The following is a 23,523-nucleotide window of genomic DNA, read 5'->3' as shown; positions in this document are numbered from 1 at the left end:
GAGAGAGAGATAAAAAAAGAAAACAAGAGTAAAGGAAGGAAAAAGAGTTAGGAAGGAGAGAGATAAAAAGAAAACAACGAGTAAAGGGAGGAAAAAGGGTTAGGAAGGAGAGAGAGATAAAGAAAAAAGAAAACAAGGAGTAAAGGGAGGAAAAAGGGTTAGGAAGGAGAGAGAGAGATACAGAAAAAAGAAAACAAGGAGTAAAGGGAGGGAAAAGGCTAAGGAAGGAGAGAGAAATAAAGAAGAAAGAAAACAAGGAGTAAATGGAGGAAAAAGAGTTAGGAAGGAGAGAGAGATAAAAAAAGAAAACAAGGAGTAAAAGGAGGAAAAGAGGTTAGGAAGGAGAGAGAGAGAGATAAAGAGAAAAGAAAACAAGGAGTAAAGGGAGGAAAAGGGGTAAGGCAGGAGAGAGAACTAAAGAAAAAAGAAAACAAGGAGTAAAGGGAGGAAAAAGAGTTAGAAAGGAGAGAGAGATAAAGAAAAAAGAAAACAAGGAGTAAAAGGAGGAAAAGAGGTTAGGAAGGAGAGAGAGAGAGATAAAGAGAAAAGAAAACAAGGAGTAAAGGGAGGAAAAAGAGTTAGGAAGTTGAGAGATAAAGAAAAAAGAAAACAAGGAGTAAAGGGAGGAAAAAGGGTAAGGAAGGAGAGAGATAAAGAAAAAAGAAAACAAAGAGTAAAGGGAGGAAAAAGGGTAAGGAAGGAGAGAGAGATAAAGAAAAAAGAAAACAAAGAGTAAGGGGAAGAAAAGGGGTAAGGAAAATGAGAGAGATAAAGAAAAAAGAAAACAAGGATTAAAGGGAGGAAAAAGGGTAAGGAAGGAGAGGGAAATAAAGAAGAGGAGAAACAGAGTGAGGAAAAGATTCAGTTAGGATGGTTACAGTTACAAATCCAGGTGTTATTTAAATATTCTTGGAGATATTTTTTGAATTTACAGTCCGAAGTATGCTTCTCAGTTTCTTGGGAAGCTTGTTCCATTGAATGGCAGGAGAGTAACTATATAGGTTCTGTCTGACAGATTTATTAGGTTTATGAATCTGTAACAGATATTGATCAGAGCTCCTAAGAGGATGGGGAGGGATATAAGGTGAGGCAAGTGAGGAAAGGCTAGGGCAGGAAGAAGGTTTATTAATGATAGAGTGTGATAAGCAATTGGGAACTTTTGAGCTTATTAGGAAACTCTAGCCAGTTTAAAGACCTGAGGGCACGACAGTGGTGTATTTTGGATGGCAGATTAGCTGCAAATCTAGCTACTTTATTATAGGTAATTTCAAGTTTATTAAGAAGAGAAGACTGAAAATTAATAACGATTTGTGAACTATAGAAAAGGTTGGGAAGAAGGAAAACATTGGCTGGTGAGATTTTGGTGTCAGATGTGAGTAAAATTTTGTTTCTATATAGCAGGCCAAGCTTTTGGTGGGTTTTTAATATAGTGATGTATATGAAGGTTGAATTTCAGTTGATCATCAATGATTACTCCAAGGAGCTTAGTCAGGTTTCAGGTGTGATGTTAGTGTTGTTCAGTGAAAAGATGTTAAATGAGGATTTAAGGTGAGAGAGGGGTTTTGGGAGGAAGAGTAGGAGCTTAGTCTTTTTAGGGTTGAGTATTAGTTGGTTACTGATAAGCCATATCTCTGTGTGTTTGAAAGATGTTTGTGTGAAGGAAAGTAGATCAGTTGTATTGTCAGCTACGGATATAATAATAGAGTCATCAGCATACTGTATGAGAGAAGACTGAGGACAGGATTTGTGTAATTCATTTATGAAAATGCTAAAAAGGAGAGGTCCGAGAATAGAGCATTGTGGGACTTGGTTCTGACAGGAAGAAAAGGAAAAAATGCAGAAAGTCATTTCACTGATTGCTGTCGATCAGAAAGATAGTTGTCTAATCAGGTACAGTAGCAGTGGAAAGACTGAGTTGTGAAAGTTTTGAGAGGAGGATAGGGTGTGAGCAAGTATCAAAGGCATTTGACAGATCTAAGAGGAGACAAGACACAAGTTTATTATTATCTCTGGATAGGGAAATGGTATTGCTAAAGGTAATGAGAGCAGGAGAGGTCCTGTGGTGTGGTTGAAAGCCATGCTGGGTAGGGGTGATCAAATTCCCTTCAGTGAGGTGGGCCATGAGTTCTTCATGGATACAGTGCTCAAGCATTTTTGAGAGAGGAGAGAGTATGGCAATTGGTCAGAAATTAAAAAGTTCTGTGGCGTTACCACCTTTATGAATGGGTGTTATAAAGATTTTTTTCCAAAAAGGAGGAACGGTTGATTCACATCACATTCTTCTATTTTTCTACCTAAACTGTTGACTTTGACCATTATAAAATTTGAACAAAAATATACTGCATCAATTCATGGACAAAAAAGAAAAGCTACCTCTGCTTGGTGGTAATCTCAGAATTTATTTAAATAGTAGGAATTATTTTTTCATATTAAGTGAATGCAGATAATCCTTTCCAGCCCCTAGCTACCAGATAAATGCAGACAAAACTCAACTGTACCACCAGGGTAATATTTCAAAGCAAATTTCAAGGCTGGAAGATAAAAAACACCCTCTTCAACAGTCAGTATAATCTTTGCAAAGAGGATTTAAAATATACTTTTTAATAGCCATATTGTACAGCACCAGAAAATAACAATAAATGATTGGTGTTTAAGTGTGAAAAACCTACTTTCAATATACAGGTATTTATATTTATGTAGGTTAACATCTTATATTACTGTCTAATGCTGATTGTTACTAACCAGCAAAAATATAATGTTTAGAAGTAGAATGATGTTATATTATTATACAATGAATTCAATAATATTATCTCAGCTACATTACAGTTTTGAAGCAATTCCATCTTTCATCATTGTAGTAAATACAAAATAACTCACATCTCTAGCTAAGCATATCTCAAAACTGTGTGTCATTAAGTAAACATTTTATTTATCCTACAGTAAATAAAAATGTCAAGCTGTGGGTGACTAAAGATATATGGGGCCACTTATCTGGTATGTGTAATTTTAGTTGTACATGAAAATGGCAAATGCCTCCTCATTCTTTTCAATGACTATTACATCCAAAAACTATTGAATTCACAAACAAATGCACATTTTGGAAACAAGGCAGTTGAATAAAATGGTATTGGAGCTGTTAACAAAAAAGCCAAGCAAATCCGCTTCAGTGCATTATGCTAAAATTTGAGCTTAGAGAAACTGCTTAGAAGTAAGCTTTTCTATTTTCCTATAGCATCATCAGTTATGATTTAATCTTATTATCACAGAATAAGTAAGGTAATATCTCCAGTGGAATACTGGAAAATAAAATAAAAAAAAAAACAAATGTATAAAATGTCTGACATAATATACAGTATGGTTAGCTAAGAGACGTGTTAATGAATTTATTGTAATTATTTGTTTGCATAAACATTTTGATCTATTTAACAATCCCCGATTTTCTGAGTGACATTTTATGCTGAAATGTTCATTCCTATTAGAAATGAAGTTGAAACTATCTTCTACAGGATAATGAAGGGGAATAAATGTAAATGGTTTCCATAAATCACCACCTGTTATGTTATTGTTATCATAGGTCACCTTATCTATTTGGTAAACTCTAGCAGTTCAAAGATTAGCAGGTTTGCAGTTTCAGCATGGTTAAGTGTAATAAATAAATAAATGCCTCAATGAATGAGTAAATAAATAAATAAATAGATAAATAAATAAATGTTGCTGTGTCTTTCGGCTTTTCCCGGTTAGGGGTCGCCACAGTGGAACTCTGGTCCGCTAATGATTGGCAGTAGATTTTTACATGCTGAGTTGCCGGCCCAGACACACAACCTTCAACGAAAGTATGCCCATTCACGCATGTCTCCACACAGAAGACGCTCTATCTGAGAATCGAACAGGACAACGTCTTACTGTGAGGCGACAACGCTACCGCAGCACCACCACAGCAGTAGATAAATAAATAAATGAATAAATAAATGCAGACCGTTAGTAATGCACATACATCACCTGAAAATTAACACTCAACAGTACCTATATATCTGTAGACATAACTGGTACACAGCCAACAATCCTCATAATATCTATGTTGAGTTGAAAGTTGTGGCTAATTGTCTTTTTGTGTATCTTTTTCATGTTGCCAGGTTTCACATATAATACAAGCTGCTTCATTTCACAAATACAACCATTTGTGTATATTTTCAATACAGTGATATCACTAGGCTTGCTCATAACATCCCTGACCAGAGTACATCGATGCAGTTTTTTTTCAATGTCCCTTTTACTCCAATTGCACACATATTCCTCTTCAGAAGCATTTTGGTCTGTAATGATTTTTTTTAACTTTTTTGATTCAAAGTTTTATGATTAAATGTTTTATTTTCAGTAGCACAAAATCATTACATTTATTATACTTTGAACAGTCTTTGTATTTCTGAATGTCTTTATTTGATTGTATCATTTTAAGTAAAATGTTATTAAACTTAAGCTATTTTACTTTAATCTCTGCATATATGCAGTTGTTTTCAAGTTTATATTTGTCATTTCTTAACACCTTTGATTTCGAATTTACAAATGTATCATCTTCTCAGCAGCACTATCCCTCCCAAAAATCATGCTGCTATAAGTAAGAGTATATTATATCAACTCATTAACCCCCAAAAACTGCACATAATTTTCTGTAATTACCTTATGACATGTTTAAATGAAGTATTTTCTTTTGGGAAAATCGACAAAGATAAGAATGAAGCTGTAATGGATATCAACTTCTCCAAAGGACTATGTTAATACATAAGGTGAGTCTGTAAATTAGCTTACCTTCTCACAGCATAAAATGCATCATAATAAATATGATTTTTCCCTGTAAGAAAAAAATAAAATGCACTTCAAATAAATCAAAAAAGCTTTTGAAAATGAATTCTTATGCAAGTGTTTTTATTTTTTATTATTCTGACATATCCTTGGCTAGATCTGAATGATTTTTATGGACCATACCCATGTTACAAAGGACATATTTTGAAATGTAATTGTACATTAAATATGTTGCACCAAATTTTCTAAAAAGATATTTCAAACTATAGGACACTAATTGAGTATAACAATGGGGTAAATTTATCACAACTTTAGGCACATGTGGTTTTAGCTCTGTATGAATACCTAACAAAATCCTTCTCCATCCTTCATGATTTTTTCTAAATTTAAAACATTTTTAAACCTAGAAAAAAAAAAAAACATTTGGCCAGACAAGAAAAAAAATCTGATATTGAATGTGAGGTCATGTTATATTTCAGCCAAATACTTTAACATAGCTTTAACCTAGAAAATGTTTTCCAAATGAAAGACCAACATTCCTGTGGAAGCCTAGATGTGTTTCATGGGAAGCCCAAGTATGTCTGAAAATGGGTACATAAGAATGTTAACTAATGAACAATGTTTCATCGCAAAAATAGGATAGGAGGTAATGAACAATTGTACTTCACTGCAAAGAAGCCATTTAACACAATTGTATATATTTGAGTGCCTGCTTGCATGTATGTGTCGTTCTGTGTTTGTGTGTGTGTGTGTGTATGTGTGTGTGTGTGTGTGTGTGTGTGTGTGTGTGCACACACATGAACACACACACACACACACACACACACACACACACACACACACACACATTAGGGTGGGGTACTCAACTTCTGTACTAAAGAGTCAATCTGTTTTTTTTTTTTTGTGGAAAGCCAAAGCACTTTTTTGATATCTAAGGAAGACACAAGTACTTTCTGTGATTTGAGGAGATCACTATATCTATGCTGTACAATATTAAATCACTTTTCATCAGGTAGTCAGATACTTCTGACTTCTCTGAAACATCCAGAATCTTAGTCTTTCATCTATCAAAAGATCACAAAAGCTATGCCTGCCTTGTACCCAATAATACCAATAAAGTTATTGTTTGCAGGTGCCAAAACTCATTCTTCAGTCTTGAATATGCAGCTTTTCAAATGTAAACACCAGAGTAAGTTACTTACACAGAGAGCAGGTCTTTTAGAATCTGATCTCCAGTGTAAGCTTGTTTATAACTATGCCTTACACCAGTGTAAGTGACTTACACTGAGAGCAAATCTTTTGGAATCTGGCAGGCTTATACCTGGATAATTCACTTATACTCAGAACAAGTCTTTTGGAATCAGGTCCAATATGTAATTATGATATTATTACTGACCAAAAGAGCTAAACTTTCATAATCAAGTTGAGGCATGCTAAGTACTGACCTGGGCCTCCATTACCTGCTGAGGCCTGCCTACAGCATTCAGCTCTTTGGCAAGCTGCTGGACCTAAAACTGTTTCTTGTCAGTAAATGACTGCCATGGCTTCAACAGCTGGACAGCCATCTTCCTGTTTTAAAGTGTCTACATCTATCAAAATCTTTAAAACTAGCTAATGCATTTACTGTTTAAATCAAAAAGATAATATTTTGACATCCATCCATCCATCTAGCTATCTGACTGACTATCTTTCTGTCCATCTATCGAAATATCTGTTTGTTATATTTAAAAGTTGGCAATGAAGACTACTTAGTTTTTTTTCCAACCACAGCTTTAGTAGAATTAAGAAATATATGAAAAGCAAAGTTAAATATTTTTTAATAGTGAATTGTATATGTAGTCTGTCATTCAAAAGAGATGGGTTTGCTTGATTTGTAGTACAGAAAGTACTGTCACAGTATAGCAGGTGGTTCTATAAGTCGGCAAGATTATTATGGTGTGTATCTGTCCTGGGTGCATGCTCATGCCAGGTTCAGTGTTAAATGCTTTCTTAATTTTGAAGATAATTTGTGACCTTTGACTCTGGGTGAAAGACATTTCCATATTTTAAAGGATTAGGACTGAAAAGGGATTATGGGAAATTTATGAAATATCATATCTTAACTCTCGTCAGTCCCTAATTTTTAGAGGCATGCCTAATTGTGGTTCAAAAGTATCCCGGGTTTGGGTCAACTTCCTAATTATTTTTATTTTTTTTCTCTAATACTAGAGGTACAATGCTGAGATGTATGCAGGATATTCTAAAAGTGGTATGAGAAATTGTTGACAGTTTCAGATATCTTGTATAATATTGGAAGCCTATGATACCTGCAAAAGAATGATAGTGAATAAAATGTATATAGTACTGTGGCTATCAGTGTATAATATACAAAGTCTATGGTACGTGCAGAAGACTGATAGTGAATACAATGTGTACAGTTCTGTATCTATCAGTGTATAATATACAAAGTCTATGGTACTTGCAGAAGAGTGATAGTGAATAAAATGTATATAGTACCATGGCTATCAGTGTATAATATACAAAGTCTATGGTACTTGCAGAAGGGTGACAGTGAATAAAATGTATATAGTACTGTGGCTATCAGTGTATAATATACAAAGTCTATGGTACATGCAGAAGCGTGATAGTGAATACAATGTGTACAGTACTGTAGCTATCAGTGTATAATATACAAAGTCTATGGTACATGCAGAAGCGTGATAGTGAATACAATGTGTACAATACTGTAGCTATCAGTGTATAATATGCAAAGTCTATGGTATATGCAGAAGCGTGATAGTGAATACAATGTGTACAGTTCTGTAGCTATCAGTGTATAATATGCAAAGTCTGTAGTACATGCAGAAGCGTGATAGTGAATACAATATGCACAGTACTGTAGCTGTCATCTGATAGTCTAATGGAGAGACAGGCAGTGTATTTGCCTTTACAAGGCTAGACAGTGCTACTATGATGTTAATGGTGACACAATATAGAGGCTGGATTTATTTAGACAGGGAATTAGTGAAAAATTATTTTACATAGATTTAGATTTTAGTTATATTTGTGATATAAAACATCAGTTAACACCACAGAAGACTTTAACCACTAAGAAGATATTGTCTATTACACAATGGAGAAATAACACATGCTCATTTTATTTAAAATAACTGTATGTTTTTGCTTCTATTAAAGTGAACATCACAAAACATATTTAATATTTCCCTCTCCTTTGTCTGACACCCTTCATCTCAACAATTACCTAGTTTACTAGAAGAAAGATTTATTAAATATCCAAGGTTGCTTTTACAGGACAACCTCTTTCTCAAGTGGTGTACAAATTTTAGAAATTATTAAACATGATCTCATCTAAAATCATTTCTGCTTAGACCTCTTAAAGAAAATATAATTTAAATGATAAATGAATTATTTTACAATGCTATTTAACTTCTGAACTGAAAATACTAAAAAATATTTTCAGACCAGATGAACTGCAGAAGTAAGCAATGCCAATGCAAAAAGTCACAAAAATATCATTTGTGATTTTTTACAGTATTTATCATGAATCAAGATCATAGCCTGACTACTTATGCACTGATCCAGAAAATGATACATCTTTCTTTTTCTTAGTTAGGTTAACTATGATTGTCTAAAGTGAGCACATGATTAATTAATATGGACCTGTGCAAACAAAATGTAATACGTACAAACTACAGCAACACTATTTCTTATGTTCAGGGCTTTGGACAAAGTCTGAAAGTAAAAAATAAATAAAAGTACCATTTCTTAATCAGGTAAGCCCATTGGACACACAGTCCCTTTTCAGGGGCAAGCTGAGAGTGGTCTGGTTAAGTGAGGGCTAAAAGAATCAAACCTTGTATCACAAGAACTACAGCGTATAGCCTTAAGCCTCTACACTAACTAACATTAAAAGAAAACCATAATAGCAACGTAACACCCTTAAAAACCTGTATTCATGCACATGCGCATATTCTTGTATATTTTTGCAGTGAGTAATCCAGTCATATTAAAAGTTAGATATTTATAATATTTAAGTCCTGCTATTCATATCTGGGTCTATATAGTCTAATAACGAGACCACAGAATGAAATTTCCCATAAGATAACCACAAAGAAAAAATGTGTAGTATTTACATCTCACATCCCATTTTTTATTTTTGTTAAAAGCAGCACGTGTTACTGGAAGAAACTTTCATTTTGCTAAATAAGGGCAGTTTACAGGAAAGAAGGAATGACTACTGAGTGCTACATTCCACTTATTTCATACAAGAGCTAATAAATGAAAGTAAATTGCTTATTTTTGGTGTTGGCTGAGCCTTTTAGAAGTCATGCAGCTATATCATGACTGCTATGTTTTATTAAATAGGGAAGTATATTACTGAGCAGGTAATTTAACAGCTTAAACCCTTCAATGCTAGCATAACGTGCAGGTTTTCACAGTTAACAGTCATCTGTCAAGAAATATGCATGAAGTAGTTAGTATTCAGTACTTTCTAAAACTATCCAGATGTTTAGCTACAGGGCAGTGCTTTTGCACTGTTCTGAACAGCTGGTAGAGAGACAATGAGCTAAATATGCAAAACGTCCATGGTTTGTTACTCACTGTCAATGAATTTTAATTAATTAATTCCATGTACTGCTTGTTAGCTTGCTAATCTCTAAGTCATGATTACATTTATATTTTCAAGAAATTATTTTAAGCAACAGAAGAGAGAGATGCCTAAATGTTAAACACTGAATTTTGCATTTATACTGCGGTAAATGCAGGCCCTGTATTCTGACTCTAATTAGTCTTACATAAAGAGGGCACAGATTTTTAATTCTGTTAGCCTCTTCTTTCTATTACTTTACTTGATTTTTTTTTGTCTTAGAGTACACCGAATGTGCAGTATTTTGGTATTCTGCAAATAACAAAAAAAAAAATGTAATACAGTAATATGAGCACAGAAGCAGAAATAGGCCTAGTGATGCAAAGTCTATTGGTTCTCACCAATTTTGACTCATCATAATGAAAGTTAATGAATAAAATCAAACAATACTTCACTATACTCCACTCCTGTTCACTGCTGAAAATTTAGAATTGACTGTCTGCTTTAGCTGCATGTAATAAACATGATTTTTTGCTATTATTATTATTATTACTACTACTGCAAGTGGTAATATAAAGGTAAAGCCTACAGAGTGTGTGCCACCAAAGATTATTTGTTTTCAACAGGATTTGACCTCTTCTTTTACAGATGCCCACTGACTTCCCTAACTTTTAAAATTAATAAACATGTAAAAGAGTATCATTGCTACAAGCCACTCAGTATGAGAAAGCGGTGAAAATGTATATATTCCTAATGCATGTAAATGCAAATCTTTTATGCTCCAATGTGCAGATGACTAAATACTGAGGGGAGACAGCTGCTGATTTTATAAAGCTACATCTGATTCTATCACTAGGATTTTCATACATGAATTATTACTATAGTAGATTTCTTTACTTTTTCCCTGATCTGGTTGTATGGACAACTTTTAATGAATCTGTGTTATTTAGGTTATTAGTAATGGGAATAATTACTTATACATTTCAGGAAAGCTGGTCTTCTTGTTTCTTGTCTAAATGGCCCGTTTGTTCCTCTTCCATGTGGCAACAGCAAATCAAGATGGGCCATCAGTTAGGTTGTCACCAGGGTTTTTTCCTTATATGGCCATAATCCCACAATACATATCCAGAAACACAGCTATGATTTAATATGCAATGTCTTCTATCAAAGGTGGGTCAGTCATTTCCAAGAATGGTATAACCTCTTAAGATAGCTCTGAACCCCCAACCCTTGGAGCCAGCATTCACATGGGAGTCTCTAGTCTTCACTGGGGATTCAGTCATAGGACCAGGCACTCCTCTATCACCCCCCTGAAGAAAGGTGAGCTGGCCAATCTGCATTACTCCTGTCCTTCCCACATTAACTCCAGCAGATGGAAGAGCTAAAAAATTAAAGCTAGGTCAAATGGGTCATAGTCAGGGCTATAGCCCTCTAAAACAATGGAGCTAGCTATAACAGATATTCTTCTATTATTGGCTAATCAACTGTTTTATGTTAAATTAGCAGGATCTAGTTATGACTATAGCTGAAGTTCTTTGTCACTGTTATATGGGCTATTGCAAAAGCATCTAGACTTATTAAAAGAAATATAACATGAGTGTAAGTTGGCATGTGGTTTTTTAAAAAGTTACAACAAGTTTATTAAATGTTTCAGCAATTTCAGCAATGTAATGGATACTGGCATTGTTTGTTAATGCATGCACCTCGCTGGCCTTGTTCAAGAGGAATCTTGACCAATGGATGGGAGATCGCAGATATACCCCAGGGATTACTTCAGTGTCACTGCTTGACAGAGGTACAGAAAAATGATAGGCATAGTTTTTATTCAAACTAAAGGGGTGGCGAAAGCCACATAACTATGGGCTAGGCTTATAAATGCCCTTGGGCAGATAGCCTAGTATGAACCTATGAACCTATGAACCTATTTCTATTTACTGAAGCATTGACTTTTTAAACTTTATTGCTGCCTCCTTGATATATATACACACACACACACACACACACACACACACATATATATGTATGTATGTATATATATATATATATATATATATATATATATATATATATATATATATGTGATATAATTTCATGTGTCCTTCAACAAATCTCATTGAATGACACATATTTGTGTGATATGATTTTTACATTTTACTGTACAGAATAAGTTTTTATTCTTTCGTAAAGAGTAAAAACATTAATTTATAGACTGTTCTTTATACATGGTTGTTGAAATCGAACATTTGGTACACATATTTCTTCAAAAACAAGGAATATTTCAAAAATAATAGAAATGATTTTAGCCTGTTAGAAACACTCTTTGTCATGGTACCATGTAAACACTGATACATTTTGCTAGTCCAACCCACAGCTACTCTACCTTCTGTTAGTACTTTATTTTTGTTAAAGTTTGAGTTATATTCACACATAGCAATACAAAGTGATAGAGGTTAAAAACATCTATTTCTTCTTAGCTTCTTGCATGACAAGCATTCTACAGGAGCAGCAAATTCATACTTTTCGAAACATTCTTCATACATAATCACCTCAATTAACATAAATTGCATCCTCACATGCTGTTATTTAACCATACTACAAATTAGTTTATTTTAAAAATGTTCCCCTTACACAAAAATAATAAATCATCAATATATTTAACATATTTAGTTATAAAACTTGATTGTATATGAAACCCTTTTCAAAGTCTGCAATGCTCCCCTTGAAGGTCAGTAAGCCAAGGCACTAGGAGAAATATATATTTAACTTCCATCAGTTGTATTGCTGTGTGTGACTGCTTTGTCATAATTGCCAAAGATGTGTAAAGTTTCAGTAATACCCATGATGCTTTAGTAGTGTCGTAAAATATTCAAAGTGATCTGACAGGTGTTGTTCATAGGTTCATAGGTAGGTACTAGGCTATCTGCCCGAAGGCATTTATAAGCCTAGCCAGAATGTGTTGGCTTTCGCCACCCCCTTAGATTAGTTCCCTGTGCCTCTGTCCAGCAGAGCCACTAAGTGATCCCTGGGGTAAACTTTCTGTTTCCCATCCACTCGTCAAGGTTTATTTGAAGAGTGTTAGTGAGGAGCTCTGCCTAATGTAGGCTGGAATCTTGTCCCAAAGCATGGGAAGCCTCCAGGACAGGAATCTATCCATCCAGCATGTCCTATTTATTGTTGTGGTGAGGTTTAGATCCCTAGAGCATGTGGCTTGAGGGGATAAGGTTTTCTTTGGATGGAGCATGTCCATCAATTCTGGGTTGGACATGGCCTTGTATGTCAGGCAGAGATCACCTCTGAGTAGGTGGTATGCAACCCAGTACAGCTGGAGTTTCTTCAGTTGAGCTGCATAGGGCATCTGTTTGAGGCCAGTGATCTTCTTGGTGAGGTACTTCTGTGGTCTTTCCAGCTGTTGCAGGTGTCTTGTAAGGTACATCCCAAATGGGGCATTGTAGTCTATGATGTGTCTGATGGGATAGCTGACAAATCTTCAAACTCTCAAAATTTCGAACATTACATGGTCAAGACCAAACATTCAAAATTTTGAATGGTCAAAGATAGACTTTCAATGGTGCCGTATGGTGCAGATAGGGAGAATTTCCCTTTTCTGCACTGAAGTGCGGTCTCAGAGTTGGTATATTTAAATAGGGGGGGTGTGGAGGGTGCAGCCCCCCTGCCTATGCTGTTAAAGTGTTTTTTTCTTTATTTATTTTTCTTTTATTTGATGTTCGAACTTCCAAATGTTGAGCATTTGGTCTCGACCATGTAATGTTTGACATTTTGGATGTTCGAACATTTAACATAGACCCGTCTGATGAGTGATGAGTAGAGGGGCACAATGACCTCTTTTGATCTGGATGTGAACCCTTTTGTGATTAGGTGGGCCATGTAGAAGGATTTTCTAACCTCTTTGGCAATGTAATTATCAAAGGTGAGATTACTATCTACTTGAATCCCCAGACCCCTTATTACATCTTTAGTATTTAGGGGACTACCACTTATGTGGTAGTTTGTGGTTACTTTGTTTTTTCCAAAGGGGATGACTATGCACTTTTTGGCATTTAGCTTGAGGCTATGATTTTGACACCAGGTATCCGTCTCAGTGAGACCCTTTTGGAGGATGTTTGTGTCAGCCAGAGAGTCAGTTATAGCCCCTAGTTTGCAGTCATCTGTGAACTTGGTCAGCCATAGACCTCCTGTGCTTGCCTGTACTTCTGAGAAGTATATGCCAAACAGGAGGGGTCCTAGGGCTGAGCCCTAGGGAATGCCACTTGTTACCAGTTTAGAGTCGGACCTAGCTCCCACAACTCTCACCATGTAGGTTCTGTCTGTGAGCCAGTTGGCAACCTATCTTGTGACGTAGGGGTTTATATTCAGGCTGGTGAGCTTGTCTACAATACCAGAATGGGGAATGGTGTCAAAGGCCTTTGCGAGATCTAGGTAGGCTGTGTGTACCACCTTTCCCTCATCTATAGCCTTGGTAACTATCTCAAAGAAGTCCACCAGGTTTAGGAGGCATGATCTGTCCTTAACAAAGACAAACTGGGTGGGGTCCAGTGTTTGGAGGTTCCCAGTGTCTCTGTTAATGAGTTCCATGATGATGTGCTCCATAGGCTTGCAGACCAAGCTAGTCAGGCTTATAGGGCAATAGTTCCTGGGGTCTGTTGTGGCTCCACCTTTGTGGAGCAGAATAACTGTTGCTGTGTGCCACTCTATGAGCACGTAGCCTGTAGAGAGGCTGAGTTTGAACAGTGTGTTTAGGTGAGGGGTTAGTTTGTCTTTGAGCTTGTGTAGGATGCAGCCTGGGACACCGTCCGGTCCCATTGATGCTGTGTTTTTGGCTTTGGAGAGGGCTGTTTTAACCTGAGTGTCTGTGATTTCAGGGACTCCACATTCTTCTGGTATGGTTTTGGGCCCTTTTGGGGGTGAGAGGGGGGTGACATTTGCGCTGAACCTGTCTGCCAGGATGTTGGTGATATCGGTCGGTTCAGTGTATTTTGTGCCATTTTGCTCTTCCTCTGAGCAGATCTGAGCATTGCACTTAGATTTCTGACATAGCTAAAGAATGCCTTGTGGTTATCTTTGTAGTCCTGGGCAATTTCTCTTTCGAAGCTCACATTGGATGATTTAATGAGGGATCGTAGTTTCTTGCTGATACTGATCAGGGATGTCTTCCCTTCTTGGGATTTTACTCTTTTCTGTACTAGTTTCCTCCTTCTATTGTATAGCTTGTTTATGGCAGGAGTCCACCAGACTGGTTTCCTTTTCTTGGAGGAGTGAGTCTTGGCTTTGCTTGGGATGGCATGATCCATGCATTCTTGTAGGTGCCCATAGAATGCATTAGTAAAGGATTTTGCAGCTTGGACAGCATTCTCCATCAGCATGGGGGCTTTGAAACTTTCCACCTCAGTCTTAAGTAACATGAAGTTTGCTTTTGAAAAGTTTTTCACAGTGGTTTCCTTGTCTGGGGGTGAGGGCGGAATGTGGATATCCAAAGTGATTTGTTTATGGTCAGATCTAACCAGCAAAGGGTTGACCTCCAGTGTGGAACACCAGTAGCCCATGATGGTGATGACCAAGTCTAATATGTTGTCACCTCTGATGGGAGTGTTGACCAGTTGAACCAGGGTGTTTGAGTTTATAAATTCTAGGAAATGTTGGGCATGGGAGTTAGTACTTCAGTAGTTCTCCCCAGTTAATATTTGGGTAATTGAAATCACCCAATATTAGGGTGTTTGCTAGGACCTTTATGTTTCCCAGTGTTTTCAGAAATGCGGAATGAGGGTCCTGGGACATGGTGGGTGATCTGTAACAAGCTACAATTTGAATTGCAGTTTTGCCCATTGTTAGTTGCATGTGGATGATCTCTGAAGCATCGTACTGTGCCACTAACCTGGAGGTGTGGGTATCCTTGATGAATATGGATACGCCCCCACCTTTTGTATGTCGGTTCGGGTTCTGTGGCTGAAATGTATGGTATAAGTTGTAGCTTGGCAGTGCTGGGGTGCTGTCTCGAGCCTTAAACCAGGTTTCTGTTACTGTATATATATTGATTTTCTCCATAATAAGGAGTACCTCGAGTGCATGCATTTTGAGGTTTCGACTTCTGACATTGAGTAGCATTACCCTCGGTTTTTTGTTACTTGTGCTATTTATGGCGGTGGGTTTGTCTTTTGAGCCTTGCCTAAAAAAGGCACTATGGGGGTGGCAAGAGCCTTGGCCAGTATTCAAAAGCCTAAGGGTGACAGGTGCAAGCTGTCTATAGCGAAGCAGTGTGGCTTGTCGTGCATGTCATCCCAGGTGGACATACACTGGATCTCCTTTGAATGACACCAGAAACGTAGCCAATTGTTGAACTCAAGAATTCTTTCTTTATACCGTGGTATCATTCTTGTTGAGGGCAGGATGCTACTCAGGGTCATACCAGCCTGGGTTATGTGATCAGAGAGCTCTTCCATGTCTCTTTTCATGTAGTCTATAGAGGTACAGCTCAGGTCATTTACACCAACTTAGACATTGACCACCAAACCAGGATAGAAACACTAAAGGTGGAGGAGTGTCCATATTTACCAAGGGTATTCACACCACCAGGTTAGTTGCCCAACACAATGCGTCTGAAATTCTCCAGGTGCAACTACCACTAGGTAAGACTGCAATCCAAATTGTAGCTTGCTACAGATCCCCCACCATATCCCAAGATTCTCACTGCACCTTTCTAAACATACTGGAAAATATTAATATGCAATCAAACACCCTAATACTGGGTGATTTCAACTACCCTGCCATTAACTGGGAAAACTACTTGTGTACCAACACCTTTGCCCAACGGTTCTTGGAATTCATAAAGTCCAATGCCCTGGATCAACTAATCCATAGTCTCACCAGGGGCTCCAGTATCCTAGATTTGGTCATTACCAACATGGGAAATCGATGCTCCACACCTATAGTCACCCCCTCGTTGGTCAGATCAAACCATAAGATAATCACCCTTAAAATCCACATCCCACCCCCACCCCCAGTAAGGAAATCTCCATAAAAAACTTCTCCAAAGCCAACTTCATGCTACGCAAGTCAGAAGTCACAAACCATGACACCCATGCAGACAGGAACTGAAAGTTCGACTGCTGAGTCCTACACTGAAGCACTGTACGAGCACATCCACTCATGCATGAATCGTGCCATCCCAAATATAACCAAGATGCTCTCCTCCAAAAAAGGAAGTCAATCTGGTGGTTTCCTGCTATAAACAGATGATACAACAGAAGGAAGAAACTGTTGCAGAAAAGAGGAAAATCCCAGGATGCAAAAAACTCCTTTACCAGCCTCAGTAAGAAGCTGAGATCCCTCATTAAACCCTCCAAAGCTAGTTATGAAAATAAAATTGTCAATGATTCCAAAGACAACCACAAGGCATTCTATAACTATGTCAAGAATCTAAATGGCAATGCTCAGATCTGCTCTGAGCTACAACAGAATGGCATTGAATATACTGATCCCAAGGATATTGCCAATATCCTGGCAGATCGATTCAGTGCCAACTTTACCCCCCCCCACCCCCTAAATGGCCCATCTCAATACCAGGATTGCCAAATTCTGGTAATAATGGCCACACAGGTAAAAAACACACTCTCCAAAGCTAAGAATATGGCATCCATGGGACCAGATGACATCCCAGGCTGTGTACTACATGAACTACAAAATGAACAGGCACCTCACCTAAGTGTCATGTTTAATCTTACCATCACCTCAGGCTTCATGCCCACTAAGTGGCACACAGCTACAGTTGTCCCACTCCACAAGGGGGAACCCACCTTGGATCTTGGGAACTACTACCCCATCAGTCTGATGAGCCTGATCTGCAAGGTAATGGAACGTATTATCATGGAACTTATAAACAAAGACATTGGCAACCTTAAAACACTGGATCCCACCCAGTTTGGGTTTGTGAAGGGCCTATCCTGTCTTCTGAACCTGATTGACTTCTTCAAATCAGTCTCCAGAGCCGTGGACGAGGGTAAGGTAGTCCACACAGCCTATCTGGACCTTGCCAAGGCCTTTGACACCATCCCCCACTCTGGAATCATAGATAAACTTACTAAGCTGGGCATTAATCCCTACGTCACTCTATGGGTTGCCAACTGGCTTACTGACAGAACCCACACTGTAAAAGTAGCTGACTTCAAATCCAGCTCCAGACAAGTGACAAGTGGAGTACCTCAGGGTTCAGTCCTGGGACCTCTCTTGTTTGGCATCTATTTCTCTGAAGTACAGGCCAACACTAAGGGACTCTGGCTAACAAAGTTCGCAGATGACTGCAAACTGGGAGCCATTATTGAATCCTCAAATGATGTGGATACTCTAAAAAAGGGCCTTACAGAAACAGATGCTTGGTGCCAGAGCCATGGGCTCAAGCTCAATGCCATGAAATGTATAGTTATCCCCTTTGGGAAAAAACATGTTCCCATGAATTACCACATAGGTGGCAGTACACTAAACACTGAAAGTGTGATAAGAGACTTAGGGACACAGGTGAACAGTGGTCTCACCTTCAGTAACCACATCGCCACAACAGGCAGGAAATCTTTCTATGTGGCACAGCTCATCACTAAGGGCTTTTCATCAAGAAAAAAGGAGATCATTGTCCCACTGTACTCATCCCGCATTAGACCCATTATAGAATACAATGCCCCATTTGGTATGTACCTCTCAGGACATCTGCAACAACTGGAAAGGCCACAGAAATACCTCACTAAAAAAATTACAGGCCTAAAGCAAATGCCCTATGCTGACTGCCTTAAAATCTCCAGCTATGCTCTGCCGCATATCATCTACTCCGAGGCAATCTTGGCTTAACATACAAGGCCATGTCAAACCCAGAGCTGTTGGACATGCTACACTTAAAGAAATCCCAATCCCTCAGAGCCACATGCTCCAGGGATCTAAACCTTGTCATCACAATAAATAAAACATGCTGGAGGGATAGGTTCCTGACCCAGACACTCCGCAGACCCTGGAATAGACTGCCCATACATGTCAAGCAGAGCGCCTCTTTGGCCGTTTTCAAAAGGAACCTTGATGATTGGATGGGAGAAAGGAAATTCACCCTGAGGATCATGTCAGTCGTCCTGCTAGACAGGGGTCCAGGAAAGTAAATAGTGCTGGAAGAAATAGCCAGGGAATTGTTATGGCTAGGCTTGTGTAGGCCCTAGGGCCAATAGCCTATTATCAACCTATGAACCTATGAATCTAAGACTGAGTCATATTTGTACTTGTTCTGGAGTGACCTGAGTGCTTGTGTTATGTGGCGGATCCTGGCACCTGACAGGCAGCTAACAGTAACCTTCTCCTTATTCAGCCTAGTGAGTGGTATGTCAGTGCGCCTGACTATAGAGTCATCTATTACTAGTGTGTTGGGTATGTTATTTTGCCTTAAGGGCTATGATTGCATGGCACACTGGTTTTGTGAAGTATGTGTTTCATGGGTTGTGTTGGGGGGTGGAGGTTGCTTGGATGTTTGCTTTGGAGGTCTCTGTTGCTTTTGCAGATTTTTATTTAGAGCCTCTGGGTATGTTTTCATGTATTTATGTGTGTTTTTTGCCAGTGCTGGTTTAATGGGTCTATGTGAGACTTGTGGTGTGATGCAATTATTTCCCTTCTCCTTTTGACTGTCTGATCCAGTCATGGGTTGAGAGATCTTAGCCTCCTGTTTGGCTTTATAATTGCATCTCTTGCATGTATTAGTGTTTGGTGGTAGGAGGAGAGCTATATTCTTGCTATATTCCTGCTCATCCTCAATAACCATTAGAAGTTCAGGTTGGAAAATTTTGTAAGGTTGTAAATCTCCTGAGCCAGGCTTCCAGGAAGTTTTGTGTGTGATGTAGATTAGATAACACTCTATCAGACATGCTCTAAAAGGCAGATATAAACAGTAAAGTGAGCCTTTGAGTTTTTGACAACCATGTCTTGTACATCTTAGGTCTTCCTAGGATATAGTTGTACTTAAACCATTTTAGAAATCCAAAGGAACTTGTCCTTCAACTGAGTAAATACTGGTGCAACTTTTCCTGGTGCCAGCAAAGCTAGTGCCATCAGTTGCTTTACAAGTAGCTGGAAGTCTGCATTTCAGCTCTCTTATCTAGCCAAGCCCTGTTCCTATAACTGATGCCAGATTATTTGTCCAAAATGGAAGAGGCAACCCTTAGCCTCAGTTGGTGGGAAGTATTTCTGTATAGCCTTAATGGCTGCTTTTTCAAAAATCACTAATCACACAGGCTGGATGCAGAATTGCTCCCATGATCTCAGCAAGCAGCACATGCTGTTTAGGTATCTTCATACTTCCTGTTCATCAGAGCTTGCACCATAGATAGCACTCTGGCATTACTTCCTGTAGTAATCTTTTCATAGATAGTGTAATGCTTATTTATTTATTTTATTTTACATTTGTTGACCGAGAAAGTCCGACTAGGTCCACAGAGCCTGTTTTCAGAGGAGGCCCGGGGAGAAATGCTCCAGAAGCATGTTGTCTGCAAGTAGCTGCTCTGGTTGGAAAACACCCATTCATTAGTTAGAAACTAAACAGCTCAAGATCATCAAGGTTCTGGCATGTAGTCAGCAAAAGCATGGAGATGATACCATCTTCATTATAGGCTTGTTGTATTAGGAAATTTCCCTCTTATAAGCAGTAGTTAGTGGGATCTACACTTGAGAGGTTCAGCAGTAGTTTTATGGATGTCCTGTCTGACATTGTACCTTTCTTCCTGTTAATCATCTTCTTCATGGCACATTTGACTAGTACATGTTGTATAGTCTCAAGGTCAGCTTTAGCAGTACGTGCAGTAATTTAGATGCCATGGTCCTCATATATAGAAGTAAACCAGCTTGGATATTGGATGCATCAGGTGAATGTCAATGCTGGCAGCTCCTCTCCCTTCTCCTCACTTAGTGCAATAATTAATCCAAAGCACTTTGCTTTCATCTTTAAAGCGAAGAACCAGTACCTCCTGCCATTGATCTGTTAAGCCACATGGCATTCACAGCCATCCACACTTAATTTAGGCTTCCCTCTCTGACTGGCAGAGGTCATATGTACTTTACCACAAACACCAGGGCACTCCAAAGCTGTTGAACACCCTGGCAAATGTTCAAAATTCACTTCCTTCTCAGAAGTGTTCTCCGCCAAGTCAACAATCTCCTTCTTCCCTTTCTGTGCAATACCCATATACACTCTACCAACTCTCTACAGATCTGTAGCTAAACCACACCCTTTTCTTGTTTTATGGCAGCCTGACAATCTATCAGTCACATCTGCATAAAACAGCAACTGACATTCAGACTGTTGCTTATGTGAGCAATTGGCTGCAAGCAACTAATATTCAAACAAATGGTACACAGACAGCTGTAGTGCACCCATTAAAAGGCTCTATGGAGGAATTTCCAGCTAAGGATATGCCAAAATCAAACAAAAAAATCTTTCCCACATATCACAATAAATATATTTTATTTTCTTCAGATAGGGAAGAACTTGATCCTAAAGTAATATAATCTCAAAATGTATTATTCATTTTATCATTATATGAAACAAAGAATTTATCTAAGCGATAAACTGCATTCTTCAGTTCAATTTAGTTTTGTAAAATTTCAAGTAAAAATAGTAACTTTGGAATTTCTTTATATTGAGTTATCAGAGACACATTTTATCTTGTACATATTATCTAATAGTTTGTAAAAGAATACACTATTTAAGATTTATGTTGTATTCAAATATTAATGATTCTTTTTTTCCTGGTTAGGGGTCGCCACAGCAGATCACCTGTCTACTCATGAGTGGCACTGGAGTTTTATGGTGTTGAGGTGCCAGCCCGGCACCTAATCTTCCATAGATGGCACACACACTCACACCTTGGGCTAATTTGCAGTGTCCAATCCACCTACAGCATGTCTTTGGGATGTGGGAGGAAACCCACATGACCACAGGGAGGACATGCAGACTCCACACAGAAGGCACCCCAGCTGAGGATTGAACCGGAGAAGGGTTGCCAACTGTCCAGAATTTTTCTGGACTGTGCAGAATTAAGGGGCACTGTCCAGAAAATGGAAAGGATAGCATATTGTCCAGAAAAAGTACCAGGAGATTAATTTTCTTTTAATTTAAAAAAATATTTTTTTAAGGGTGTTCTTCTTTAAGAACACTTTTTGCGTCCGGTCGCACACAGACTTAGAAGATGAAAACAGTCTTCTGCATTTGTGTGACTGATTGTTTGTCTTTGTCTTCTTCACGCATGGAATTTGAATTCTTCAAGACATTTGAACTGTGCAATGGACGCCGAATGGACATTTTTCAAATATAGTTCAGGTACTAATGAAATGTTGCAGTTTTACCTATTTGTTCCACAGTTTGTTTGCATATATAGAGGAATCAGAATGTGGAATTCATAGCTGTACAGTAATATTTCAAGGTACTGTTATTAGATATTAAGTAGCTATGTTGGCAGCTAAAGTTGTAAGCAATAAGTATACTAGGTCAGAATGACTCCATGAATATTAAATGCATCTTGAAACAAAAGGCTAGTAAATTATGAAACTGTTTTTAGTTATGATGCTGTTATACTCATGTTTTCACAAAGTGATTAAGTAGAATATTTTTGTTGCACTTCATTATGCATTTCAGTATTATTGGTGGGAACTTAATCATTTAATGTTATCAAAGAAGTATTTTAAATGTTTCTTTTTGTGGGTAAATTCATTTCTGGTGACAGATGTAGTCACAGACTTCTGAGAAATATTAGTAACTGGTGCTGTACAAATGTAATGTATCCAAAAGTACAAGAGTGACAAGCGTGAGGATGCTGTTGTAATAATCAAATACTGACAGACAATTTAAGTACACCCCTCCCTCTATAAAGATGATGGTTGCCAAACCAGTAATCAGTGGGATCATGTCACAAGACCATATGATCAATGTACGCAGTCATGTATCTCATTTTATAAACCTTAGAGTACCACATACACATAATACTGCATATTATATATATATATATATATATATATATATATATATATATATATGTATACATGGGTCCCTCACATTTTGTTGAATACTGTTTCTTCGACAAACACAGGGGGTGAGGTTTAATGTCAGTATTATGGATAGCCACACAGTGGAAATGTTGATATTGTGTAATGTTGAGATAAGTAAGTGAGGCTGGAAGGGTGAGAGTGTTTCTGCATGTGTATGTGAGGCAGGGTTAGGATCGGGGATGAGTAAAGGATGGGTGTTATATATTTGTGTGTGAGTTTATGTATTTTAGGGTTAACGTCAAGGTTAGGTTAGGGGATAAGATATAGTATTGTCTGTGTGTCCAAGTGTGTCTTGTGTAGTGGCAGTGTTATGGGATGGATTTAATGAAGGTAAGGTGTAGGGTTAAGGCTGAGGAAAGGCAGAATTATATGGTTAGCACCTATTACTGGCCAGATGAATTTGAGTTTCAAAGGCAGAAAAGTTTTAATGCTAAGTCTGTTTTCATTGTGAGACTGTATTGCTTTATTTAGCAAATGTCTATCAGTGTTTGTGCTATAAAATTTGAATTATACAACAACCCCCCATTAATATTCCAAAACGTGCACGCTGATTGGTTAGCATGCATGTTGTAAATCAGACTTATACTAATAGAAAAAGTTCCGGTCGCCTGGACTTTTTCCATTAGTATAAGTCTTTTTTTACAGCAACGGAGAACGCAAGATCTCAATTGCTTTTTACACACTGTCTTGCTATGTTCAGGAGTTTAACATAGCGAGACAGCTTTAAAAAACGTAATGGAGATCTTGCTTTCTCCGTTGCTTTTTTTAAAGCTGTCTCGCTATGTTAAACTCCTTTAACATAGTGAGACACTTTGCAAGAAGCTACGGAGATCTTGCTTTCTCCATTGCTTCCAACCACAGCTCTGATGTACTGCATAAGCATACACATGCGCAGTACACCAGAACTGCCGCAGAATACCAGACAGCTGCGGAAGGGCAGCAAGGAGTCATTATACAATGCCATTATTTAAGAAAAATATATTTTTTTCTTAAATAATGTCATTGTATAATAGCAATAACCCACTTCTGGGTGTGGGTAATGCTGGATTTACCCACGGTTG

This window comes from Protopterus annectens, chromosome 6.part0 (assembly GCF_019279795.1).
Source record: "Protopterus annectens isolate FY-2018-M chromosome 6.part0, PAN1.0, whole genome shotgun sequence".
Lineage (NCBI taxonomy): Eukaryota > Metazoa > Chordata > Ceratodontiformes > Protopteridae > Protopterus > Protopterus annectens.
Note: the sequence above shows the minus strand (reverse complement) of the source record.